Genomic DNA, 18,497 nt, shown 5'->3' with positions numbered 1-18,497 from the left:
AAGTCGACTGCTTAGTGCTGTCAAACCTAGTAAAAGCCAAGCCAGGTTTGTAAGCTCTTTTTGCCCTGGGATTTATGTAAGGTTTACATGAGTAAGTGCTCCTGCTCCTTAGGGCAAGTGTATCAAATTCTTTCAGGTCTTGCCCTCTTATCCTCTGTTTCTGACAGCTTACCCTGGGAAGTTTTCTCTGCAAGATATGAGTTTGAGAAATAACTCAGGTGTGCAGAGAAGCAGAAATGTGCTGCTCCCTGCTGCCCTGGAGGAAGAGGCAGCTCTTGTAAGTCAGTTCCAGGAGATGAAATGCAGGGATGCCCAGCTTTGCAGTACTCTTCCCAAAACAGGACACAAACGAGAACAGGACTCATAGGCCACCCCACCCCTCTGCAAATCAGTTGGAGAGTGAGTTCCTCCAGATTAATCCTTCCCCTCTGCAGACTCAGGTCTCTTACAGAGCCTCTAGAATTTAAACCTGAGCTGTGTGGAATGACTTCCCATGACTGTCAGTATTTAAACACTTGACATAGGGGAACATTTTCCGTTGCAGCTCACTGCCCTCTGCCCAAGTACATTCAGCAAATGGGTCACCTGGGCCTGTGGCTGTACAGGTGGGCAGATCCAGGCAGTGCTGAGGGGCTGAGACATGACCTGGGGGGTGATTACTCCATTTTGAAAAGCTGTCATTTTCTTCCTGAAGCTCAGAAGTGGATACTCCCTTTCTTTATTGGTGATGGATGCCATAGCTGTGCCAAGGAGACAGCCCTAGGTAATCAGAGTCTGGGGAAAGTCTGTGCTGAGGAACTTTCCCTCAGGTGAGCAGGGAGGGCTCCAGCACTCTGCCAGGCTGACACAGGCAGACCAGGTCTTTTCTTCTTAGCACAATTTAATAAAACTTCCACATCATTTCAGCCCCCCTTTCCAGCAGAAAACAAAAGCTGCCCCTGCCTGAGCAGTGAGCTCCCTCACATAAACTCCAACAGGGATGGATGGCTGATTGTCTCAGTATTTGGATGTTTTACAGTCTCTCATTTGGGCTTTCTGATCCCCAAGAAGAGTTGTTCCTGCTGCAGTCATTCCACAGCAGAGGCATTAAAAAGTCTCTTCTCTTCTTGGCTGTCCATTTGCACAAAGCTTGCAGAGATTTATTCTCTCTGAGATAGCAACATCTTTGTCACACATCATTCATTTGAGGGAGAAGAAAGAAAAGCACAAAGGCTAAAAAGCATTAAAAAATTAACTATGGGCAGGATTTCATTTAGTGAAAAGACACCTATTTGGATATTGTTTTGTGGGCTTATTAAAAAAAATTCATGGTTAATTAATGCCAGCGGCAACAAAAATTGGTCCAAGCATGACAATGACAGAAATTACAGATGAGCTTTCTAATAATATAGAGCTTCAATTTTATTAATAGAAGACAAGATTGACTTTTTGATAAATGACAGAGAAATTAGGATAGACTTAAAGACTAGTTGTACTCTCTAGGTAGGATTCTGCTTAAAAGAGAACAGAAAAAAAAGCAAATTACTCTATTTTTCATGTTTCACTTGGTCTTCTTATTCCTTAAACACCCTGTTCCTCCAAACCCGGGCAGTTTTAACCTTTTTAATTCCCAATTTCAGCAAGCCTTGTCCTCAAAAGTTACCAAGTGAAATGTCACACGATGTATCTGAGATTTTGGTATTCAAATCTTTCATGAGATTTGGGAAACTTGGAGAAGAAGGAAATTCCCATTAAGAAGCAAACACATGTAAAACTAGAAAGGTTTCTGGTTTAAAATTTTATACTTTAAATTACTTTGTTATTATTGTTGTTGTCATATTGTATTTTTATTGTAACCAGTGTGGTGATCTCTGTCCAGAAGTTTGTTGGTAACTTTCTGACACCCAAAAAAAGGCAGGCTGGTTGAATATTATGCATTTAAAAGTTTAGTGTCATCTATGCAAGTTTCTATATGGTTTCCCTTTAATAGGGACTGTCCCTTTGGAAGTGTTGCTCATCTTTCCCATATCTTCAGTGTAATGTGGGGCAGTATCAGGTTATAAGGTTAATATTTTTCTCTGGTGCTCTGTTAAACCTAAAATTCACCTTATGAGACATCCCCACAGTGTGGCTTACAAACAATCTACTTGCCCCTTTTTAGCATGGCTGGCACACAGTAGAGCCACCTGTACTAAAAATACAGGAAAGGCAATAATTATAACTGAGCAAAAGTAAATATCCTTGACAATCCCATAAATCTGAGAAGTCTCATGAGGATAACAGAAGGCAATGAAATGAAAGGGGAGCTCAAAGCTGGAATGAAGTTTGGAAGTTTCTGAAGATGTGTACAGGCAGGCTCAGAGCTGGGATATTTATAAATAGATTTGCTGTCTGCCTTTCCAGAAACCCAAGGGAAGGTGCAGCTATACTTTCCCTTCCTGCCAACTCCAAAACTTCTGCAAAGATGGCAACATTTCTGTGTGACACTCCGAGATAAAATATTGGAAAAATAAAACAGAACTGTAGTTTTCCAGGCTGAAACACACGTGTGAGATCCTGAGGCCCATGTAAGCACACAAAGGCAGGATCCTCTGCCTTTCTGGATGCCAGTCCTGCATCTCAAGGCATTCCTGCTCCTTCAGAACAACAGGGATTTTCCTCATCACACAGCTCCCCATCTCCCAGGCAGCTCTGTCCCAGAAAGCTCTGGAGAACCCTGGCAGGAGATTAACTTTTCCAGCTGATCTTATCTGAGGGACCTGCCCCAAAGGGAAATCCAGAGCTCATCTCTGCTGCAGAAATTGCTGTCCCAAACTGCTGCAGTTTGACCCAAAACCCTTCTGGCCCCAGGCTCGCTGCTCTTGGCACAGAGCTGCTGTAACTGTGCAGTCTCAGAGAGGGCCCAGATCCATTCTGGGATTCACCCAGCAGATTGGAGAGTCTGAATATAAATTACCTGTTCTGGACCTGAAAGCACAAAGATTTTATTTCCTGAATAACAGGCCCCTTACGGAACAGGGCAGAGGGCATTTTGTTACTGTGGAATCCAGAAAAAGGAGGAAAAAATACTGTAGTCCAGTTACTCCTGAAAAGAGAGCAAGGGGTGGCAAAAGCCAAGCAGAACATATTGTCTTGCCTTTATGATCTCTACTAACAACTGTGGGGTCACCAGTTTCATATTCACTGGCAAGAGGAAGCAACCAACTAAAGCATCTCACACGGTTTTGTCATTGCCCCTTCCAGGCCTGAGACAGGAGTGACATTTATATCCAAAAATTGAAAGATTCACTTGCTAGCAGTGTTAGTGTGTGCCAAAATCTATGAGATACAGAAAAATTGATTCAGGGATATTCTGCCAGGAACCCACTTATCCAGGGTTCAAAACCAGTTTAAACTTTAGTCTCAGGCATAACATTATCAATGCTTTATACATATTCACAGGACTTTGCTTAACTGCAGTATGGTCATGGGCATTCAAAGAGGGTTTTTTGTTATTAAACAATAATTTTTTGGTATGGCTTGAAAGGAGGTTTTTGTATGAAATTGAGGTCAGACAAGAGGGTAACGGAATGGCCCAGGGGCACATGCCCAATTGTGCTGCCCAGTCACCCCTCCCATCATACCTGGAGCCTTTATAAAAGCAAAGAGAGAGCATTTTTGTTGACATATTGTTTACAATAAGGAATTAATTTTCCAAACATGTACCCAGCACTTTAAAGAGTAATTTTGAGCGTGCCCAGGGAAGAGGCTCCAGATGGATATGCACTGCCCACTGCAATTAGGATCACAGTGTGACTGCTGGCCACTAAATGCAAAATTTTAATTTGTAAAGATGTAAAGGGTGTCAGTCAGACACTTCCTGGGTAACCAAGCAGCTGCTCTGTGTATATAAGCATTGAAGAAAACCATTGTGTATGCTATGAAGCCTCAGTGAACCCCAAGGAATAATTTAATGCATTATTAAAAATCCTCAAATTCAGAAGGAGAATATTAACTGTGTTTGGTGCTGAAGTTGAATATTTAATGAATAGAAGGAAGCAGAACATTTTTGATAATAATGAAATTTCTTATCTCTTAGTTTCACATACTTCAAACTAATTTAAATAATTAGGTAAAGGTCACTGTTTCTGCCCTTTGTTCCAGGTGGCAGCAGCATCTGGTTTCAGCTGATTCTGTGTAAACTGACAGCAAGTTGTTCTTCTGAAACACATTTAAATTATTTCTTTAATTCAATGGAAATTCATCAATTCTTTTGACTTCTGATGAAATAACTGGATCAAAGTGTCACCTATTTGCTTGTGAGCAACTTCAGGTCTGTATAATTCATATAATTATACTTTTTTCCCCCATAACACAGTTGTTCTACCTGTAATGAGGACAGCACATCTGGGTTATCTCCCATTTGAGGAATCTATTCCTGCTCTCACTGGCACACAAAGAGGGCAAGAAGCTCTTGCCTAGAGGAGAATAGAAAAGGGGCACAGCATAGGAGTGATTATTCTCACCTTTACCCTGAGGAAAGGGCTGCACTCCGGGCTGGAAAAGCTCACTGAGTGAATTGGATATTTGGAAAGCATCAGAGGCAGCATGCCAGCATCCTGCTCTGAGCTCTGCCAGCTCCAGGATCGGGGCTGTGCTGTCACCACCCCTGGGGCAGCGGCTGTGCAGAGGTGGAGGGGAGCCCTGGGGAGGATCACAGCAGCTCTTCTGCTGGCCAGGGCACCATCCCCTGCTGCTCAGAGAGCTCTTAGAGGAGCAAAGGGCAGGGATGGCTGCTTTCCATCTCCAGGGAATGCTCTGCTCTGCTCTGCTCTGCTCTGCTCTGCTCTGCTCTGCGCTGCTCTGGAAGGTCACTCATTAATAAGATCACTGCCACTGTGACACTGTTAATAGCCCTGGCTCTCCCAGGGCTTGTCAGGTTTTCTCCTGCCCATTACTTGGCTCAGTGCAAGACAGTCATTTCTGGAAATTGTAGAGCACCTTGAAAACCTCCCTGGGCACCCCATGAGTGCACTGCAAGGGGACAGTCACCTCACTGTGGGTTGTACAGCCAGAGGCAGAGAGCAGATGGGCCCAAGGAAAGGACAGGGAAGCACAAAGTACCAGCAGCAGCATGGCTGTGCTTCTCCATTTATCTCTGGTGCAGGAAAGGAATAATTTTTTGGGTGGAATAACTCAGGAGATGGCAGAACTGGGTGTTTGAGTGATGAAGGGAATGTCACTTAGCAGGGAAGCACAGCATTTTCCAGCACTTGTGATGTCTAGTAAGCAATAGAATAAGCAGTGACAGATTCCCTGCAGGGCCATTCTTCAGGTGCTAAAAGATGATCAAATGTACATCTCTGCCTGACCTGCTGTCACTATTCTGTGTTTGTTATGAAGGCCTCTCAGAACTGAGGGAATTATTGCCCTGCTCAAAACACCAAAGCACAGACAGAAAGGACTGTGGGCAGCACCCCTAAACACCTGCTATATTTGAGACCTTGTGAATCTCTACCTCCCATCCCTCTGACACAAGGTGCATCCCAGGCCACTGGCTGGGGGTTAGGCATGTGTAAATCAAGAGGTATTAGTGCCAGTTGAAGGGGAATTTCAATTTTTAATATCACTATTCCTTTTGCAAGACTTTTTCTTTGCATACTGAAAAACCCATCGGGAGGGATTTCTGCTGCTGCTCTGTTTTGTCTGGCAGGATGCTGGTGCCATCTACTGCTCTGCCCATCACTACTGTGCCTGAATTCTGAGACATTTGCCTGGAGGCACCTCTCCCCTGCTAAACCTCATGGGACAGAAACACTATCCTGGCAAGGAATATGTCCTTAGTAGTTGAGAAAAATTTAACAAAATTTAGCTCCTCTGAATTTCTCCAACAAGCAGTTTTTAAGTTTATTGGGGAAAAAATATCTCCAGTAAATTAAAACCCATTGTCTTACTGACTGGTATGTAAGGGTATGGACATTGCTACCTGGCTGGGATGCTGCAGTCACTACTGTACTCCTAAAACCACCACATCACAGAATCACAGAACTGCTTAGGTTGGTAAAGCCTTCGAAAGTCATTAAGCCCAGCCATTGCCCCAGCACTTCCAAGGCCACCACTACACCATGTCCCCAAGCACACATCCACACACCTTTTAAATCTCTGCAGGGACAGGGACTCAGCCACTGACCTGAGCAGCCTTTTCCAATGCTTCACAACCCTTTCAGGGAAGAAATTTTTCCCAATATCCCAAACCTCCCCTGACACAACCTGAGGCTGTTTCCTCTCATAGTGCCACTTGTTATCTGTGAGAAGAGCCCAACCCCACCTGGCTACAGCCTCCTGTCAGGGAGTTTTAGAGGGTGAGAAAGTGCCCCCTGAGCCTCCTTTTCTCCAGGCTAAACACCCTCATCTCCCTCAGTCACTCCTCACCAGGCTTGTGCTCCAGACCTTCCCTATCTCTGCTGCCCTTTCTGGACATGCCCAGCCCGTCAGGATCAAGGTGTGTCTGCCCCAGGAGCTGTGCAGGATCAGTCTGAGTGCAAACAGGACTTTGAGAGCCTGGATTTGGTCCTGTCAAGCTGTGTCTTGGTCATGCTCATTACCACAGGCCACAGAGCAACCTGTTGGGTGTATTCAAGCTAAAAGCAGCTGGTTCCCACAAAAAGCCCTGGAGCTGTAATGTCACCCTGCCCTCCCTGTTACAGAGTGTTAAAGCCACCCCTGAGGACTCCATTGAAGGGAATGACACTTTGATTAAGGGAATTCTGTGCTGCTGTATAAAGATTCCAGTGTCTTACCCTATTTTTTGGGTGTTCCATTAGCTATGTAATTTTTGCACAGTGTATTTTTATCCCATTGCTGTATATTTTTAGCCACATTTCCATTTACAAGTGACATGCAGTACGATAGCTGTCATCACAAGAACACTCCTGTCTGGCTCTCAGCTAATCATGCACTGTCCCCTCTAACATCAGCATTTAATGTCTCTCTATAATACCTGGGGCTAAAAATAACTCCCCCTCCTACTTGCAATGTGAAAGCTGCTTAGTGCAGAAGCAGCAGCATGTTTAACTTCTGCAGCCACCAGATGTAATGTTGTGTCAGGTCTGTCACCCGCATTTCATCCTGCAAGCTGCTCCCAGTGATGCTCAGGAGATTGGACACGTTGGCCACCACTGGCTGCTGACTTTGATAGATGGTTTAGTCTTGTAGCTCATTTCAAGAGTCCAAAACAAAACATGAAAACAAAAAATATATATAGCTACATCTTTAAAAGACACTTCATTGCCTAGCTCCTATTGGTAGGGTCGGTGTTTACATGGCAAAAGTGGTGTTTATGTGTAACCTTTGTATTAAAAACAGTAGGGAAGAAAAAAGAATCACAGTATCACATGAAAGTATTAGTGACAGTGGAAGAAATGCTTTTTCTTATTAGGTCTAAGCTAAACATTTTTTTCCTTCTGTCTAGTCCACACCTTGGATGCATTTGCAGTTGGATAGATTTCCAGGAGATAACAAGGGAAAGATTTACACAATGCTGGAAAATTCAGAAGCACGTGTAATTATAAAACTTCTTTTCCACTGAATTTTTCTTCCTTATGCTTTCATAAAGTGATAGAAAGGCTGTGCCTCAGTGGAGCTGAAAGCTTACCCTGGGACTGGTTGATATTTCCTTCCTTTCTGAAGAGAGATTGGATTCTTTCTTCTAAAGCAAAGTCAGCTGCAAGAAATCTCCATAATCTGTAATTTGGTCTGACTGCACCACTTGCTTTTATAGTGAGTGATGTTTTTGCTAGAGATGGGCTTTCTTTGCTTTTGACAATGAACAACTGTTCTGTGAATACAGTAATTTGTGCTTTTTCACAAAACTTCAGGAAACAAGAATCTGAACAGATTACCAGCACAGATCAGTGCCTCTGCCATGAACCTTCAGCTATTTGCTTGTCAGGCTCCTCAGGAGCCAGAGCAGTCATCTCCAGGCATGTTGCCTCTACACAGGCAGCCTTGGAGAAATAAAAAATGCAATGAACTCTCTGGTCTGAATCAGGGAATTCAAGAAGGTGCTGGAAAAAAGGCAAGTCAGGATGTGACCAAACACAGCAGTGCAGAGCAGAGCAGCAGGTGCTCCTTACAGCTCCCCAGGCACCCCCTGCACACAGCAGAGACTCCTCTGCCACAGCCAGCTGCATTTCTGTGGCTGTATCCAGCCTGCTTGAGCTACAGCCTTGAAAATAAAGAAACCTTTATTCTGGTTCTTTGCAGATTAAATACTCTGTCTGTGTTTCATAATGTTTCCTTGTCTTCTGGACCATCTGAGCATCCTTCACCATCTGCATTATTACAGAAATATCAGTAATCCTTGGTGCTGCAGTAGTTCTGTGTTTGTTTTTCTTATTTCTCTTTATACAAAACAGAAATCCTGAGTTTCCATTTCATCTTGATCTCCAAAATCTGAAGGAAAAGCAACGAAACCCCTTAATTCTTTTATCTCAAGCAATCATACCTGTTCAGATGTTTCCTTGCTTTTCCTTCATCTCTTTATTAGCCTCTGGCCTCCCTCAGATTGATTCCTGCACGGTTGTCATGGGTAAAGCACCATTCCTATTGCTCCAGAGCTTTTGTATTTTTGTATTGCTCCGAGGCTTTTAAATTAGGTGTATGAACTTGTGATTATTCCTCCCTAGACTTCAGTTGTGCCCATCTAACTTTATTTTATCTTTCATAACTCTGCATTATCTGTTTATTTCTGGTTATAATTTGTTGGTAGCAGCTATTCTGCCACTGGCCATAAATTATTTTGTGGCGTTTCAGTGATGCTGAGTACACATGTAGGATCAATACAGCTGCTGGGCAGTTGCTGGAAAGGTTGTCTATTGCTGATGTGATTAATTAAGCTTTGAAAACTTTTAGAATTTAGGTCTGCATTACAAACTTGAGAATTTATAGTTGCTTTGACACAACCTAAAGGGGAACCTCAGAGGAATTTTTCAGAGTTGCTCAGAAAGACCTAAGGAAACTCTCTTGAGACTTCCCAATGTAAAGAAGAATTGGGATTGCACAGGCTCAAGTGCCAAAGAGCCAAACTTGAACTGTAGTTCAAGTGATGTGTATTAAAGTAGTGCTTCAGGGCTCCTGAGATACTTTTCTAGGTGGTGATGGTGGAGTAGGAACTTCTCTGAGGGGAGGCAGGGTGGGCATGAAGCTGGAGCCAGTCGTGGCTCACAGGGGTCTTGTGTCAGTGATGATACACCAGGGGAATTTTCAGACTTTCAGCTGTGTCTGGACAATTTCTGGTTTATGACATTGCACCTGGACCCAAGTCCTGAATATTTCAGCACCTAAACTGGCACCTGGTGAGTTCATTCTGTAATTTACTTTCAGTTCGAAATTTTTCTTTGTCGTCTTATAGGCTAAAAGTAAGTATAAGCATGCTGGACCATGATCTAGAGACCAAGTAGCCTGCCTGATATCTGTCAGTATCTAATATTGAAAATAACAATTAGAAAAAATATTTTAGAATGGGTTTAGTTTTCCACTGGTGCTTCGTGTTGCACACATCATGTGTTAGCATACAAAGAGGAGTGAAGTAAAGGCAAAACACACGTTTTACAGCCAGTAGTTTGTAAATATCTCCTTTACTGAAGGAATTCAGCAAGAACCCCGAAGAGGGCACTGTTGGCTGCCTTAAAACTTCAAGCTGCAAAGAACTCTTTCTATTCAATTCCATTCATTCCAAGTCTGCCCCTACAGGAAGACCCTCCTTACATTTGGCCAGGTAAATAAAGGTAGTGCTGGAAGCCTTTTTGCCAATAGCATTTACACGTTGCTGTAACAATTAATAAAAGTGCTCCTGGTTAAGTAAATTCTAGTCAGTGATAAACACATCTGCCTCCTACACTCTGAGCCCTTCTGTTCCCAAGCCCTGCTGAGCAAGCAGGAGCCCAGCTAATGCTCTGCCTGCTTGAAATGACTGAAGCAGGGGGTCCCTGGCAATGTAAGCACTTTGGTCCCAGTTTCAAGAGCCTTTTCACTGCAGGTTTTGTGCTACAAAACTCAGGGGTGGGTGTGGATGGTCACAAGGCCACTGAGGTCCCAGCACCTCCCTCCTTCACTTCAGAGTCTGCCCACAGCTGCCCCAAACACAGGTGAGGTGAGGGCTGCACAGCACAGATTCCTCTTGATATTCCTAAATAAATTCTCCTTGTGTCTAAAGGAAACAACAGCCAGATACAAAATACAAAACCAAACTCCTCTTCTCACAGGAAGTTTGTAAGCAAAGATGAATTTTGCTCTCAGATTAATCATTGAAATACAGGATGAACACACAAGAAAGCTCTAAGAATATGAATTGAATTCAAAGGCTCGGCTGGATATGTGTCCCAAGAGATGCCTGTGTGTGGGAGGAAGGGTCAGGAGAAGCCTTTGCAAAAGACCCAGATCAAAGAGCTCTCCCTTGCTGACAAATCTGGTTGCACAAAGGACAGCCCCCCTCTCCGAAGTTCAGGCTTCTGAAGTTGCCTTTAGATGTGTGAAATCAAAGGCAGTTTATTGATCATATGCCTTTAGATCACAGTGATTTCCAGGTCATCACCATAACTTTGAGCAGGTAGAAGTGAATGGGAGAATTTCCTTGGGTTTGCAGGGGGAAGTTGTGCATCTCTCTTGGCAGGGCAGTCAGTGCCATAGCTGATGCCATTTTGAGGCTATCTAAAAGAGAGGCCAGACAAAATTAAGGGAATAAAAAGCAGTTATATTTATTGTAGGGCCTTCAGGTACATTTCAGGCAGACAGGGGCTACACACAAAAATCAGATAATGGGGTTTTATACTTTTATAAGTTTGGTCCATTTGCATATTGGGGGTTAATGTTCCAATTACAGCTTCAGGTAATGAAGTCATTTACCCCAAGTTTGCTCCCCCACAACTCATTTTTGTGTACACTTCTTGGGCCCTGAGACAGTGAAGTGCCCTTGATTCCCAGGCCTAGAGAGGAATTGTTTTGTCTGACCAAAATGGGAGAACAGTAGTTAACACTGTGTATGGAGTTTAGTTACACACTAAAGAATTACAGGATTACAAATATATGAAAAAATATAAAAGCTAAAGTTGTAAGGCATCATAGCCAGAGCCCTGCTGAAATGTTCCTGTAATGAGCTGGCCAAGCCTCAGACCTTTCTTATGCAGATGTTACCTTAAAAGGGTGATTTACTAGAGGCTGTACCTTTATTTTCAGATAAAAACCCCAACACCTGTTGGGGATTATAAAGGTGTTTAGCCATGCCAGATTTCTCCTCAAACCTCACCTATTCCAAAAGCACTGACTTTGCTGCTGCTGCTGGTTTCCTTTGCCCTGCCTGCCTGTGGTGGTGTGTCTGACAAAAACAGCCCCAACACACCTGGGGCAGTTGCCCCAGGCCCTGCCACCCCAGGCTCTCTGGGGATGTCACAGCATGGAACTCCAGCAGCACCTGGAATTTCACACACACAGCCAAAGGTTCCTTCCCAGGGCCATCCATATCTATCAGAATGGCAGCATCTTCTTATGCAGGTTAAACTCTTTTTCTGTTTGTTCATTTTCTGCCTACATAAGAGGAAAGAAGAGAAATGGTAAAAACAATTCACTGTTCACAAGAGTCTCATCAGTCCGTCTTTTGCCCACTGATGGTGCTGTATGAATCTGTGAGTGGTAAAGGACATTTATGTGTGATTTGAACCACGATTTTTGCCTGTATATACACTTCCTGCTTTGCAGGGCACCTTGTCCACAAGAAACTTCATGTCTTCCATGTGCTGTAAATATTTGTCCTTCCACTACACCTTTGCTCCTGGGAGATAGATTGCTTTTGCTGACCTTCTTTTCAGAACTGAGTAATTTCTGCTCCTGCATTTTTAAAATATACAGAAGAAATATGATATCTTTGCCTAGGACATGAATAATATGTCTTCAGCTTAATTTAGACAGGAAAGCAGTGATATGTGTGAGACAAAAGTGGAGGACACAAAGAGTTTGAAAGCTAGAGAGCAGCAGTGTTCCAGGAAGAGAAAACCAGCAGGAAAAAGGAACATTACAGAGGGTGGTGTTAAATGGAAACCTGGCGGGGTCGCAAAATCAAGTGAGCATCTGAGATTAACAACAGGCTAAGAATTAATGAGCCAGCAGAGCTGTCCTCAGTGAGCAGCAGCAGTGCCTCGTGCCTCATGCATTGCCTCTTGTGCTCTCCTGCTCACCACACCTCATCTCCCATCGATGCAGAATAATTTTGCAAATCTATATCAAATCCAGGGAGAGAGCACTTCATGGGCAATGTGTTAGGTCATTCTGTCATTGAAGCTACAAAAGCCAAATTTCACAGTCCTGAAGTCTGATGGTTCCCAGATGGGATCTTGGGATCCAGTCAAGCCAAGCAAAAACCTAAAGAAATGGCTGGTATCTGGCAAGATGAATATTTGGCATATTTGCATCCTCCTGTCCTGTGGCTCTTTGGTCACTGTTACTGTCTGCAGAGGACAAAGAAAGGCCTGAAGCCATTTCAGTCTGCTGTGATATTCTGTAGGGATCAGTTTGAGATTTGCTGGACTGAAAAACAGAATTATAGCCGTTCTCATCACATGAGGTGGTTTTGATTTGAACATTTTAATATCACCAAAAATTTAAATAAATTTTAAATTAAATATTTCTTTAAAAATATGACCTACAATGAGCCTAAACACTTAAATGTAGTCAGCTATAAAAACAAGGAAAGAAACCAACTGTGGCCTTGCTTACATGGGTATAGCTGATATACAGGTTGCTATGATGCCTTGGTTACTGGTAAAATGTGTGCAGACTGATTACAGTGTCATGTGTGAGCTTCAGTGAGAAAGTTTATCCATGCTGATTTAACAAAATCCATCCCTTGCATTTCTTCCTCTCTAGTGTTTCTTTGTGTGCTACATCCCCTTTGCATTAGAATTTTTTTAAAAAGAAATTTCCAAGCTTTTTATATCATTTTCTTCTATCTTCCTGCTCTTAAAAAACCTGACAATTCTGGCTTGTAAAGAATGTAATTCAAAGTTGATGCCACAGGGTTTCAACCCAGGCACCACGGGGTGGATCCAAATGAGATGCAGAGGTAAAAGGTATATCTGAAACACAGAGCGACAAACACATTTATTCCAGGAGCTCTCTCAGCAGGCAGAGGTGGTGACAGTTCTCTGTATCTATAATCAAGGGCTCACACTGTTGCTTTCTAAGTCTGCCATACATTTCTAGTGACTTGAGTAGGATAAATATCAAGAGCTTCTTGCATAATTGTGCTATTTAAAAGGACAAAAAAAAAATCTGTTGTGGACTGTAGTCAACAATACACCAGAAAATAGCATGTAGTGTTTGTTAAAAATGGCACCCCCAATTCAGTTTCAGAAAATTCATGGTTTAATAGTGACTTGGGTTTTCTATAGATCTGCACCTTCCTGTTCTTCTACAATGCAGAAAGAAGGAGCACACTTCAAACCAGCCTCTGCTCCACACCTGATGCTCCCCGGTCCTTTCCCTCCTGTCTCTTCCCAGCTCAGGTCAGAGATGTTCTGTAACTCTCACGCTGAAGTCATGGAAACTTTTAACCAAGTGAGTGCAGGCAATTCCAGACTACTGCCAACAACAGAATAATTTACTAAGAATTATCAAAGTTATCACCAAAGCCTGCTTGATCAAAGCCTCTATTGAGAAGTGCCCTTTGGTGAGAATGAAAACACAGATCAGAACTGGGTTTCAAAGTAGTTATTTGCATATTATTTGTTCTGCTGTTACACAATAGCTCTTGTAGTCTCACCCTCTGGGACTGGGAGATGAGTGGATTCCTCTGTTCGTGGGCTGTGTCTAAACCCAGAAGAACCATGGTGATAATCTGCTCTGATCTGTGGCAGAACTCAGCACAGGAGCCTTCCCCTGTTCTTTTCTAGCTCTCACCTCCTACCTGAGCTGTATTAATTTTATTTCCATGTGTGGGTCCAGCTTGTTTGGTGGTGCCATAACTCCAGGCTGCATACTGGGGAAAGTTAAACAGGAGATGGCTGTGCAACCTCAATAGAAGGTGAAACAATAGACTTCAAGGAGCTAAGATGTTGTTTCCAACCTCAGAAAGCCTCCCAAATTAATCGCCCTTCACATTTGCTCTTGTTAAAGGTTAGAATAATCCATTCCCTTCCATTGCTGTAACCTAGCACACTGTTATCACTCCTAAAACCTTATTAAATTTCAAAATATGATTAAGTGGATTCTTGAGGGAAGCTGGTGTGGGGGGAACTGGGGTGGTTTTTTTTTTCTCCTGAAAGGTTAAAATATTCATTTGAGTATCAAGCACACAGCTTATAGGAATTCTTCTATTTTATGGTGGCATATGATACCCAGAGGCATTACATATTAAGGAAACCTATTGATCTCTAGGTTTTAATAAACACTAAACTACTGCACTTGTGAAAAGAGTGTTTTTTAATCAGGAATGATTCCATCATGATGAGAGAAGTATCACAGTGTTTCAACCTGTCTTTTTTCCAAAATGCTGCCATCACACAGTGACTTGTTGAGTCAGCTGCAGGGAGCCGTGAAGGGGACAGCAGTTCTGTCTCATTAGGGATGGCAATCATATGAAATGGGATTTTACTCTGGATCCAAAGAAAAGCAGAAAAGGTCAACATTTCTGAAGGAATACTCATGCATTGTATATTTCGCTCCAGCAAAAAAAAAGAAGCGTTATACTTCATGGCTCTTTTTGAACTTGTGAATTTTATTTTTAAGGAAATCCAGGGGAAATGGCCCAGCTGTGGTGAGACTGCTGAGTGCAGTGGGTGGGACACGGTGCTGGCACCTGGCACTGAGTGCTGTGGGAACAATCAGGGAATGCTCACCTTGCTTCTGATATGAGAGCACAAAGCTCCTCCAGTACACCTGGTTCCTAATTACCTACAGATTTTTTGCCCTTTTTTTTTTTGTATTTAGGCAGTATTTAGATCATGTGGGTACTCTGTGATATCTGTAGAATCCTAGGCTAAAGGCTTTGCTTGATATTGATGTTATTGGGTGGCTTTTCAAACTGCTTTAAAAATCAGAGTGAGGACTATTGAGCCGGGGGAAAGAGGAGAAGTTGCTCAGCCAGCACCTCTAATTCATTCATGAGCTGCAAGACAGCTCCCAGAAAGAGATCACTGTGTGTCAGGGGACACCAGATGAAAGGACAAGATCAGGAACATTGCTCAGGATATCCAGTGCCTTCCTCAACAGCCAGCTGGCCTCCTTCCAAGGAAACTCAGACAGCTGCTTCATCTCAAGGCCAATTTAATGCTCAGAACAAACTTGGATTTGAAGTATTCTCAGAACAAGGGTGATGTGAGAGGACTGAGTGCATCAGCAGCACCATTTCCAGCCTCTGAGAACCACCTGCATGCTGCTCCCAGCACAGGTGCATTTGAAGATTCCCTCCAAGATTCCCTCAGTGATGAGATGTTTGTGCAGAAAAACACTACACTGTGGTATGAGGGAAACAAAAGGGAGAAGAGAAAGCAGTGCATGTCACCTCTGCTGTTTGAGTGCTGACCTGGTACTTTAGCTAAATCTCTGTTTTGGAAAGTATACCAGGCTAAATTGCAACAATTAAATATTAAGTAGGTAACTTCTGTTTCCAGTAGCCTGTATCTGTTCTTGCTGATAAGCATGTCTGCTTGCTGCCTTTCCACCAAGCCACACATTTCATTTCTTTAAATCTTCATCGTTTGGGGCTATTCTGTTATTTACAAAGTTATTTATTTTGATGTAGATTATGCATCTTCAGAGGGTGTATTTCATCATTGCTTCAGAACTCGTTTGACACTTTTCTTCTGGCATATCTGTCTCCTGAATAAGACATCTGTGACATAGGCTGCTATAAATCATGGATGAAAAAAACAGCATCAGGGACAATTTCTCTAAGGGCAGTAACACTGAAACCCTCTATGTGCAGGTTTTGGATAAAGATGTATTTTTAAATGAAGGCAAAATTGTATTACTTCTAAAGTGCAATGAGATCACTTGATGGGAATTCAGTCAACATCTATTCCATAACATTTCCCTCTGAACATTTTTATAAGTGCATTATGTTTTAGGACATCCATGTGGTCATGAGCCAAAAGCTGTGCTGAATTAGGAATCAAAAAAGCTCCAACTGGTATCTCATTATTAATTTCTAATTCCCCATCTGCAAGGTGTAACAGATAAAGAATCCTCTGTCCTGAAATTGCATTTGACAAGTGGAAGAAAAATGCATGTCAGCAGTTGTAAAGAGAAAGAGAGGCTGAAGAGGGAAAGGATCTTGCACATGAAGCATGTTAAAAATGTTTTAACAGAATAAATGTGCATGAAAACTCCTAATACACCAGTATTGGAGGCAGAAGCCTCTACATTTCAGAGACTTTATGAAGTGATTTGGATGTCAAAAAAGAAGTGACATTTAATATCCACTTTGCATAAGTGTTAACAACTGTACAAGATTCAAAAAATGGGAAGTATGGTCTATTTATTTCATCTGGCACAGTATGTTATAGTGCAGTAATTTGCACAGTAAACTGTATCCAAGAATGTCAAATTTATCATCTTGTCACCAGAATGTTACTGTCCACCAATCTGAGACCCAAAAGGCATAATCAGAGCTGTATCCAAGGAGAAAAGATTCAAAATTTTTTAGTCAATACCTGTCAAGTAAATAGGGTTTGAGAAGTGGGACTCTGTCATTTAATCCACTCTTCAAAGTATCCATACAGCTGATAGAACAGAAAATTCACTGCAGACAGCTTCACAGGGCTCCTCTTCCTTGTAGGAACAGCTCTGGAAAGTGCTGGAGAGTGCTGGTTGTGCAGCTCCTCAGTGTAACCCCTGTGGAAGAAAACAGGCTTTAAATTAAAGCTGGATTTGGGACAATTAACACAAATGAACATACAAACCAATGCTTGGACAGCTCTGGAAAGGAGAGGATGCGTGTGCAGATATTCTTGCCCTCCTCCATGTCTGCCATTTCACTCCTGGGATGGTGCAGACGCCTGGATGCTGCACCAAGCCCTGTCCAGCTGCAGGCAGGACCTTCCTCACCCTTCCTCTTTGGGAATGGGAGGATCTCACCTTGAAGCCAACCTTTCAGCCCCCTGCAGTTACAAATGTGACACTCACTGCGATGGCAAACTTCCCATGGAGTTATTTCCTGGGCTGCCCTACCATTTTTTTTGGTCTCTGTAATTAATCTTGGGTTTAGCTGCTGTGGCTCAAATAGCAATTGTCCTTTACAAGATTACACTGAAAAATGATTTAACACTGTATTACACTGAGCAAAGGGTGATACTAAATACAGGCAAGTATGCAAACATTTCAGTAGGCAGGTAATCACTGTAGCCAGAAGAGTATATTTGCTAGGAGTTCTGCAAATATTTAGCATTTAAAGGTTGCTGCTGTTATTTCACAGCCTTATAATGTCTTACCAAATTATACTCTTTTAGCCTGAAAACTAATTTTTTCTTCAGCAGAAGTAATTTATGCAAAAAATTTAGTCAGCTTGGATACTTGGTTTTCTGCAGGTATGTGTGGTCTTTTCTGTAAGGCAGCACTTCAAAGCACTTCACGAATGATGCAGGATAATGGAGTCCAAGTTGAAAAGCACTTCAAAAGTTGTAGAATACTCTGTCAACACAAATCCTCTACATTGCTGGATTGATATTGTGACTTTTTCTAAAGAAACTAATTCCGACCATTGAAATATCACTCCTTGTAATAGATAATCTTATAATTTCCTGTGACAGAAAAAGAAATAGATTATTTTCCTCACTATTTTGGTTTCTGACTGCTTACAATGATCAATTCCTACTTACGTCAGCAGTAACACCAGTGTGCCTTCTTATAAAGAGAATCGGACATACAGTGTTCTGATTCAGCATGGTAGTAAGAAAACTGATTATTTACTTCAAATGTATAAATAAGCCTTGGAGTTCCCAGCCCTACATCCCCAAATCCTTTTTTCAAAACAAGGAGATAAATCTGTTGAGACAGATCCCCTGTGTTGAAATCTGTCTTGCAGCCACCTCTTCCCTGAAATGTTAACAATTTCAAACCCATTTGTCTCAAATAGAGTTTGGATCTCCTAGGAAGTCCTTGTAATACTTAAATTGAAAGTACATCCATTACTTGTCCCATTAGTTTCCTTTTTAAAATTTTCTTTGTGTTTAAAATGCAGACTCCTCAGCTGCCTCCAGTAAAACACCTTCTGAAGAGCTGTCAGCTGGAGGCATCACTAGGTGTCCTCGGGTTTAATTTCATGATCTTATAATGACCAAAGGGGATTTCCACCCAGAAGTTCTACAGCCAAGATCCCAAAAATGGTATTGCAGGTCTAAGAAAGACAAGGCAGGAGCTCTTGCTCAGCTGCACTGGAGCAAACCAGGAGTAGCTCTGTTGGTGTTAATGTACTTGCATCAATTGGGAACTGATGTAAGGAGAAAATAAACATGTGGGTTATCTCCCTGCCACTGCCCTTTAATTTGTAA

Source organism: Passer domesticus, chromosome 13, assembly GCF_036417665.1.
Source record: "Passer domesticus isolate bPasDom1 chromosome 13, bPasDom1.hap1, whole genome shotgun sequence".
NCBI lineage: Eukaryota > Metazoa > Chordata > Aves > Passeriformes > Passeridae > Passer > Passer domesticus.
The sequence above is the reverse complement of the archived record's forward strand: the minus strand, read 5'-3'. Positions refer to the sequence as shown.